Below are 9,253 nucleotides of genomic sequence, written 5' to 3'. Positions count from 1 at the left end.
AGTTCTGTGGGATTTGTGTTTTGGAAGGGGGAATACAGGGAAGACATCATGGTGCTGCTTTAGGTGTACCTTTTTTGTTTGTTTTGCCTATTTGGTGAAATCAGATGCATCCTTCAACCTGGCCAGACCAGCACCCAAAATCAGGTTGGTTGGTTGGAGTATGGTACGGAGGAGATTCCCACCAGAGAGAGAGCAGCTCTCATACCTGGAATCCCTGGTTCTCATTCTGACTTAGACACCAGAATGGTTTAAAACAGCCTTCCCCAACCTGCTGCCCTCCAGATTTATTGGACTACAACTCCCAGAATCACCCAAACAACATGTCCAATAGCAAACTTGCTAAAACTTGATGGTCATGGTGGCTGGGAGGTTATGGGGGGCACTAGCTTGGGGAAGGCTGATATAAAGCTGGTTATGGGAAGCCAGCTATATGCATAGCTGGTTATGGGAAGCCAGCTATATGCATAGGTGGCTTCCCATAACACTTGGGCAAAGTTTTGTATTTTGTTTTCCCCCCATCCCCTGTTTTTTGTAGCCTGATGAAGAGTTCTGGAGGACTTCAAAGCTCACACAGTTTTGAGGAATTTTGGTTGGTCCTAATAAAGGTATTGCCCAACTGTGGATTTTGGCTTTTTTCTCATGGACTAGCCCGGCTACCTTTTTTTACATATATAAAAAGTGCAGCCACACACAAAATGTGCAGTTCCAGGGGAAAAAATGCCATTCCAAAAGAAAATTCCTGCAGTTCAAAACTCAGTCCAAGCACAGATTATATTATGTTGACGGAAAAAGTGGATGATAATGTGAAAAGTAAAGTGAGTAGTCCAGTCTCTGGTAGAAACCTAAACCCTGATCAAACATACCCATTTCTCCTGTGAAAGACAGTCTCCACAGACTCTACTGCTGCTGTTCACTAATGGTTGCCAGCGTGGAAATCTGGTGCTCATGATGCTACCACTAGGCACGGAGCCGGTGAGAGGACTTTTACTGTTGACTGAGCGTAAAGGCAGGGTGGGGTGTTGCATGGTGCCAGAGCCTCACCACCTGAGTAGGAATATTAGAGCTGTCTGAGTCTGTTCTGAGCTCTAGCTGTGGTACCAGACAGATCCTGGCTGTCAGCTCCCTGCTATGCTTATATCACCCCATGAGTTCTTGCACTTTGTACCTTCTCTAAAGTGGTGGGGTCATAGTGGAAAGCACTCCTTAATTTCTTATGAAATGCCCAACTGTCAAATATGGCATATTTCTGTATGATCTTCTGCCAGATCTTCTGTTCAGATGTTCTGTTGTGGCCTTCAGCCTTTTTATGTAATATTCCTCATTCAGGTGTCTTTCACCTGAGCAAATAAAAAATGGCGTGTGTGTCTGTGTCTGTAGGGCCCTATTTAAGAGCACGGACCTTATTTTTCCTACCATGGGCATACACTTTTATGGACTTCCCCTGCTTCCCATCCACATCCTGAAAAGAATCGGGATTGTTTGAAGACCAATGGGAGGCATCCCAAACACAAAACAGGAGTTAACTCTAAAAGAATAAAAATGATTCCCTTCCCAAGCTGTGCGCTTCCTCGCTCAGGAGAGCCCCAACTCTCCTCACAGAACTACATTCCCCAGAGACTTCCGGTTGGAACCAATGTCACTCTGGTAGCATCCCACAGGCAGCTCTGTGGGAGCTTTCTCAAACAGCTTTTTAAAAGGATGAAAAACCTTTTCATTCCCCCCTGGAATTAAAAGGGGGGCAAGACAACATCTGGGTAGCATCTTGGAGAAAAGTACCCGCCACGAGATAGTGGGGGGGCTGGATTCCAGGATTATCTCTCCAGGGCTTTACCAACGCAAAAAGCTGTACTGAGACACCTATTCCATAGGAGAAAACAGGGCTGTCGTGTTCCGTAATAATATATGCTTTAAGAAATATCAACAATTCCTGAGGGATGATTTAAGAAATGTTAACAATATTTGAGAACATCTGAGGGCCTGCAAGATCTGTTTGAGAGAAACATGACTGCGCCGAGGAGAAGAAAGGAGCTGGCATCAACTCCCCCCACACCCCCTGTGTCAAAAGTTTCGAGAAAAGAAGACAGAGGGGAATTATTTACTTCGATAAAGACTTTATCTTTGCAATTTACGGAGCAAGCCAAAAGGTTGGATTTAATCCAAAATCCATCACCGCCTTGCAAGGAACTTAGATTTAATTAATGTGTCATAGCAAAAAATGGAGACGAAAACTAATGAGCTAGAAGACTGAGTGGCAGGAAATGAAACTACGACACAAATTTGTTTTAAAAATGCCTCTGATAGAATTTCTCAACTGGAGGCCTTCACAAGGAGATTCAATGTACGTATTATTGGGATTAAAAATCTGTCTAATGATGTAAAATTGCCTATTTTTGTGGACAAACTTTTGCATGAGATACTCCCAGCCCATCTGATTATTTACTTGATATTGAGCAGGCATTTTGTGTGCCAGATGCTAAAAGGACTGACTACACGATCATAGTCCAATTTGCAAAAGTCTTCACAAAGAATTATATCCTGCGTTTGGCAAGAGAGGGTGGAAGCCTTTCCTGGAAACAAGATAAAGTTATGTTATTTCCAGACTACATCAAAGAGGTGGCGAATAAAAGAAGGCAATTTATCAAAGCAAAAAATACGGCAAAACAAATGAACTTACAATATTACTTAAATATCCTGCTACACTTTGTATTGTGTCTGAAGGTCAGATGAAGAAGTTTCTAAATCATGAAATGGCGGGGGCATGGCTGAACGTAAAATGCGTGAGATTGCTGTTACAACCCCATGAAATGGAATCTTTAAACAAGCTTTGTTAACAGTTTGTGTTTAGTCTACATGATCCAGCTTAGTTCAGAAGATAAATGATTATACATATATTAGTTTATTCTCTTTTATCTTTCATTTTTTCTTTATATTTTCTATTTCAAAATAGATAATATATCTAGTATAAAATATATTACTGGCTGTTAAAGGTTTATATTAAGTTTTATTATATAACACTATATATATATATATATATATATATATATATATATATATATATATAAAATAATAATATAGGCTTCTGGGAAATTGTACACCTGTTTCTTTGATATAAGATTGATGATATGATATTGAAATGTAAGGTTGTTTATTAAACTGTAAGATTGTTAAGGTTACAGATATAGTTTTTAAAACAGAATGGCAACGGAGTCCGGGGGGGCGTACTGGAGTTTAAACTTAATTCTTTAAAGGGGAGGGGGAGGGAAGGGGAAAGAATCTTCTTTTTTCTTCACTTACATTTTTATTTATTAATTATTACATTTATTAATCGCCCATCTGGCTGGTCACCCAGCCACTTCCTTTCCTCCTCCCTTTTCCTTTTTTTTTCCCCTTATCTTTTTGTTATTGTGGTGTCCTCATAAAAATATTGTATTGTTGGGAAATTGTAGTATTGATCAGGTTGTTGGTAATTTTGGTATTTATTTCATTTATAAACGTAAAATAAATAAAAATATATTCCAAAAACAAAGAAAAAAAAACTACATTCCCTGAGGACAGGGGATGATCATTGAACTGGTTTAAGATTGCAATTACTTGGGAGCAAGTCCCCAGTAAACCTGCCCAATATTGTGCTCTGTGTCAGCTGTGTTGTTGTTGTTCGGTCATTCAGTCATGTCCGACTCTTCGTGACCCCATGGACCATAGCACGCCAGGCCTTCCTGTCCTCCACTCTCTCCCGGAGCGTGCTCAGGTTCATATTCATTGCATCGATGATGCTATCTAGCCATCTCATCCTCTGTCGTCCCCTTCTCCCTTTGCCTTCGATTTTTCACAGCATCAAGGTCTTTTCCAGGGAGTTTTCTCTCTGCATTAGGTGGCCAAAATATTTGAGCTTCAGCTTCAGTATCTGTCCATCCAATGAGCAGTCTGGGTTGATTTCCTTTAGGATGGACTGATTGGACCTCCTTGCAGTCCAGGGGACTCGTAAGAGTCTTCTCCAGCACCACAGTTCGAAAGCATCGATTCTTTGGTGCTCAACCTTCCTTAAGAGTCCAGCTCTCACAGCCATATGTTGCTACTGGGAAAACCATAGCTTTGATTAGACGGACCTTTGTCGGCAAGGTGATGTCTCTGCTTCTTACTATGCTGTCTAGGTTTGCCATAGCTTTCCTCCCAAGGAGCAAGCGTCTTTTTAATTTCATGGCTGCAGTCACTGTCTGCGGTGATCTTGGAGACCAGGAAAATAAAATCTGTCACTGCTTCCATTTCTTCCCCTTGTATATGCCAGGAAGTGATGGGGCCAGATGCCATGATCTTCGTTTTTTTAATGTTGAGTTTCAAACCAGCTTTTGCACTCTCCACTTTCACCCTCAACAAGAGGCTCTTTAGATCCTCTTCACTTTCTGCCATTAGGGTGGTATCATCTGCATATCTGAGGTTGTTGATAATTCCCCCAGCAATCTTAATTCCGACCTGTGATTCATCCAACCCGGCGTTTCTCATGATGTACTCTGCATATAAGTTAAATAAGCAGGGTGACAATATGCAGCCTTGTCGTACTCCTTTCCCAATTTTGAACCAATTGGTTCCATGTCTGGTTCTTACTGCTGCTTCTTGACCCTCGTACAGGTTTCTCAGGAGACAGGTAAGGTGGTCTGGTACTCCCATCTCTTTCAGAATTTGCCACAGTTTGTTGTGATCCACACAATCAAAGGCTTTAGCGTAGTCAATGAAGCAGAAATAGACGCTTTTCTGGAATTCTCTTGCTTTCTCCATGATCCAGCGAATGTTGGCGATTTGATCTCTAGTTCCTCTGCCTCTTCGAAACCCAGCTTGTACATCCGGTAGTTCTCGGTTCACATACTGCTGAAGCCTAGCTTGTAGGATTTTGAGCATCACCTTGCTGGCATGTGAAATGAGCACAATTGTACGGTAGTTTGAACACTCTTTGGCGTTGCCCTTCTTTGGAATTGGAATGTAAACTGACCTTTTCCAGTCTTGTGGCCACTGTTGAGTGTTCCAAATTTGTTGGCATATTGAGTGCAGCACTTTAACAGCATCATCTTTTAGGATTTTAAATAGCTCAGCTGGAATATTGTCATCTCCGCTAGCTTTGTTGTTGGTAATGCTTCCTAAGGCCCACTTGACTTCACTCTCGAGGCTGTCCGGCTCAAGTTCAGTGACCACACTATCATGGCTATCAGGGACATTAGGATCTTTCCTGTATAGTTCTGCGTATTCTTTCCACCTCTTCTTAATCTCATTTGCTTCTGTTAGGTCCCTGCCTTCTTTGTCCTTTATCATGCCCATCTTTGCACAAAATGTTCCCTTGAGATCTCCGATTTTCTTGAAAAGATCTCTAGTCTTTCCCATTCTGTTGTTTTCCTCAATTTCTTTGCATTGTTCATTTAAGGAGGCCTTCTTGTCTCTCCTTGCTATTCTCTGGAACTCTGCATTCAGTTGGATATATCTTCCCCTTTCTCCCTTGCTTTTCGCTTCCTTTCTTTCCTCAGCTACTTGTAAAGCCTCATCAGACAGCCACTTTGCTTTCTTGCATTTCTTTTTCTTTGGGATGGACTAAAGAACCCTAGCCCACCCCAAGTGCCCGCCTGAACAGCCAGATTTTCAAAGCCTGGCAGAAGCTCATCAAAGAGGGGCATGGCAGAGGTCACTAGGGATGGAATTCCACCAATTGAGGACCACCTCAGAAAAGGCCCCCTCTCTAGTCCTCACCAGCCTAGCTGTCCTGGCTGATGGGACAGACACAAGGCCTTCCGAGGCTGATCTCATTCAGCGGTGTCCCTGGTGTTGTTAGAGGCACTCCTTAAGATAGACTGGGCTGGAACCATATAGGGTTTTAAAGGTCAATGCCAACACCTTGAATTGGGCCCAGAAAACGACTGGTAACCAGTGCCAGTCCTTCAGCACTGGAGTGGTCTCGCTGATGGCTGCCTTTAATCAGGCAGGCTGCTGTGTTCTTCACCAGCTGCAATTTCCGAACCGTCTTCAAGGGTAACCTCACATAGAGCACATTACAGTAGTCTAGGCGAGAGGAGACCAGGGCATGAACTACTGATGGGAGCAGATGGTCAGGGAGGTGGGGGCGCAGCTGCTGTATCAGATGGAGTTGGTACAGCACTGCCTGGCTCACAGCTGACACCTGAGCCTCCATGGACAGCTGGGAGTCTAAAATGACCCCCAGACTGCAGACCTGGTCCTCCAGGGGCAGCCGCACCCCACTGAACACCAGGTCAACATCCCCCAACCTCCCCTTGTCTCCCACCAAAGTACTTCAGTTTGATTGGGTTCAGTTTCAGCTTAGTCCTTTCCATCCACCCACTCACCAACTCCAGACATTTGGATAGGGTTTCTATAGCCAACATTGGTGAGGATTTAAATGAGAGGTAGAGTTGTGTGTCATCCAGTGTGTTCCCCACACTGCACCCCAAACCTCCTGATGACAGCCCCCAGCGGCTTCACATAGACGTTAAATAACATTGGGGAGAGAATAGAACCCCATGGCACCCTGCAAGTGAGCAGCCAAGGGTCTGAAGTCTCCTCCCCCAGAGCTACCCGCTGGTACCTGCCAGAGAGGAAGGAACGGAACCACCATAATATGGTGTCCTCTATGCCCAACCCCCTCAGGCGGTCCAGGAGGATACTGTGGTTGACAGTATCAAAAGCCGCTGAGAGATCGAAGAGAACAAGGAAGGAGCATTTGCCCCTATCCAGAGCCCTCCCCATATCATCCACCAAGGCGACCAAAGCCATTTCTGTCCCATGCCCAGACCTGAAGCCCTACTGAAATGGATCCAGATAATCAGCTTCTTCCAAGTGTGCCTGCAACTGCAACGCCACCAGCCGCTCAATCATCATGCCCCCAAACGGCAGATTCGAGACCGGCCGAAAGTTGTTCAAGTCTTGGGGATTCAAGGAGGGATTCTTTAACAGTGTTCTTATCACTGCCTCCTTGAAGGCTGATGGCATCACTCCCTCCTCTAGGGAGGCATTCATCACCTCTTTGATCCCTTCCCTAAGTCTGTTCCTGCAGTTCATAATGAGCCAAGATGGGCAAGGACTGAGTAAGCAGGTGGTCAGCCTTAAAGATGAAAGCACCTTGTCCACTTCCTCAGAAGGAAGAAGCTAGAACTGATCCCACACAACCGGTCTGCAGCTCACCGCCCCTCATTCACTAACTGTATCCACGGCACACGGAATAGCACTCCTGATCCAGTCGATTTAATCCGCAAAGTGCTTTGCAAACTCATCACAGGAGGTCTTAGAATGCTGTATTGGTTCTGGAACAACTGGACCAACCAGGTTCTGGACCACTTGGACCAGCCTCCTGGGACAGCACTCTGCAGGCGCAATAGAGGCAGCATAAAAATTATTTTTGCTGCTCTTATCGCCACGTGGCAGGCTGAAGCTACAGCTCTAACCCATGTCTGATCATCTTCAGAGGAAGATTTCCACTACCAGCGCTCTAGCCGTCTCACCTCCCGCTTCAGAGCTTGCAACCATGGGGTGAACCATGTTGCAGTCTGAGCTCTGTTCAGGGGCAGAGGGCATTTCAGAGCCACCTGATCTAGTGCCCCAGCATTCCAGCCATCCCCCAGGGTCTCGACCAAGTGGCTGTTTGCGTACTCCAAAGAATCCCCAAGCACAGTCAGGAATCCATTTGGGTCCATAAGATGCCTGGGACGGACCATTTTAATGGGTCCTCCACCACTGCAGATGTCAGGAGCGCTCTGGCGGCCTCTCCCAGTAGATTCCAATAGCCAACTCAAGACACAGACGAAAGGATTTCTTTTCAAAGCTTTAATCCTTTTACAACTTAATGACTCTTTCAGATGCTAATCACCAGCGACTAAAGCAAGGAACAGCAGGGTAGCCTAAGTTTCAAGTAGTCAGTTGATCCCCGTTTGAAGGAGAGTCACTTGAAGACCCAGAACTTATGGGCTAGGGAGAGATCCTCCCTCTTTCCCTTGGGTCCACGGGAGGCGGCCGTTGCTTGCGCGCCAAACAGGCGCTATGCCTTCTTTCCGTGCCCTCCATCGCTCGTCACTCTTTGCGTCTGCGTCGAGCGTCTAAGAAGCCCCCCTCTCACATTCCCTCACTACCTGGGTCGCTATCTATCTCTGGAATGCTGGCAGGAGGAATTCTGCCAGGTGCTGAGCCTGTGAGGGATGAGCGGGCCCCTCTCCCACGGATAGCTGTTCCTCCTCAGAATCTGAACTGCTTTGAGGCTCTCTGGGCTCAGTTTCCACCCTGACAGCAGAGGGGTTGTGGAACCAAGAAGTCCAACCCCACCAGGTAGTGATCTGACCATGACAAGGGGGTGGTGGATATACCCTCGATTTCCAGATCACTCCCCACCTCTCCAGAAACAAACACAAGGTCTAATGCATGACCAGCTACATGGGTGGGCCCAGTTGGAATAGGGTGCAGCTCCCAGGAAGTCATGGTCTCCATGAAGTTCTGAGGCACCCCCACAAGGATGGCCTCCAAATGTACATTGAAGTCCCCCAACACCAACAAGTTAGGGGACTGCACACACACATCAGAGACCACCTCAAGTACCTCAGCCAGGGAGCCTGTCATGCAGTAGAGCGGACGGTACACGAGCAGAATCCCTAGACTGCCCTTCAGGCCCAACCTCCAGTACATGCAATCAGCAACCCTGGTCTCCTGGAGAGGGAGTCCGGTGAGGACCAAGGACTCCCGGTAGATAACAGCCACTCCCCCTCCCTGACCCCCAGCCCTCGGCTGCTGTGCATATGAAAATCCAGCCAGGCAAATGGCCGCAAGAGTGAGAGCAGTGGCCTTGTTTAGCCGGGTCTCCGTAATACATGCCAGGTCTATACCCTGTCCAGGATCATGTCATGTATGAGATATGTTTTTATGGGCAATGGACAGCATTACACAGCAGCAGATGAAGGCCAGACGATAGAGTCATGCATCTCCCAGCCATCCTTCGGCTCTGGACAGGCCTGGAACAGGGGACAGATATTACACATCTCTCCCCGTTCCTTACCCAGCATGGCCTGCCCCTTGTGCTCTGCCAGCATCTGCCGCCCAGCCTCAGTTGTTCTGGCCCCCAGAACTCCCCTCACTGCCTCCACCAGGTGGACACATGCCTCCCTCGCTTCTGCCTATCAGGTGGGCACCCCACCCCTAAAATCAAACAACCCCATAAGCCCACCACCCACCAACAATTTTTAAAGCTACAACCTAGGCCCTCTGCTCCCTTATGGCT

The sequence above is a fragment of the Heloderma suspectum genome, chromosome 16, assembly GCF_057233095.1.
Source record: "Heloderma suspectum isolate Gila_16-S chromosome 16, 16-S_ref, whole genome shotgun sequence".
Taxonomy (NCBI): Eukaryota; Metazoa; Chordata; class Lepidosauria; order Squamata; family Helodermatidae; genus Heloderma; species Heloderma suspectum.
Note: the sequence above shows the minus strand (reverse complement) of the source record.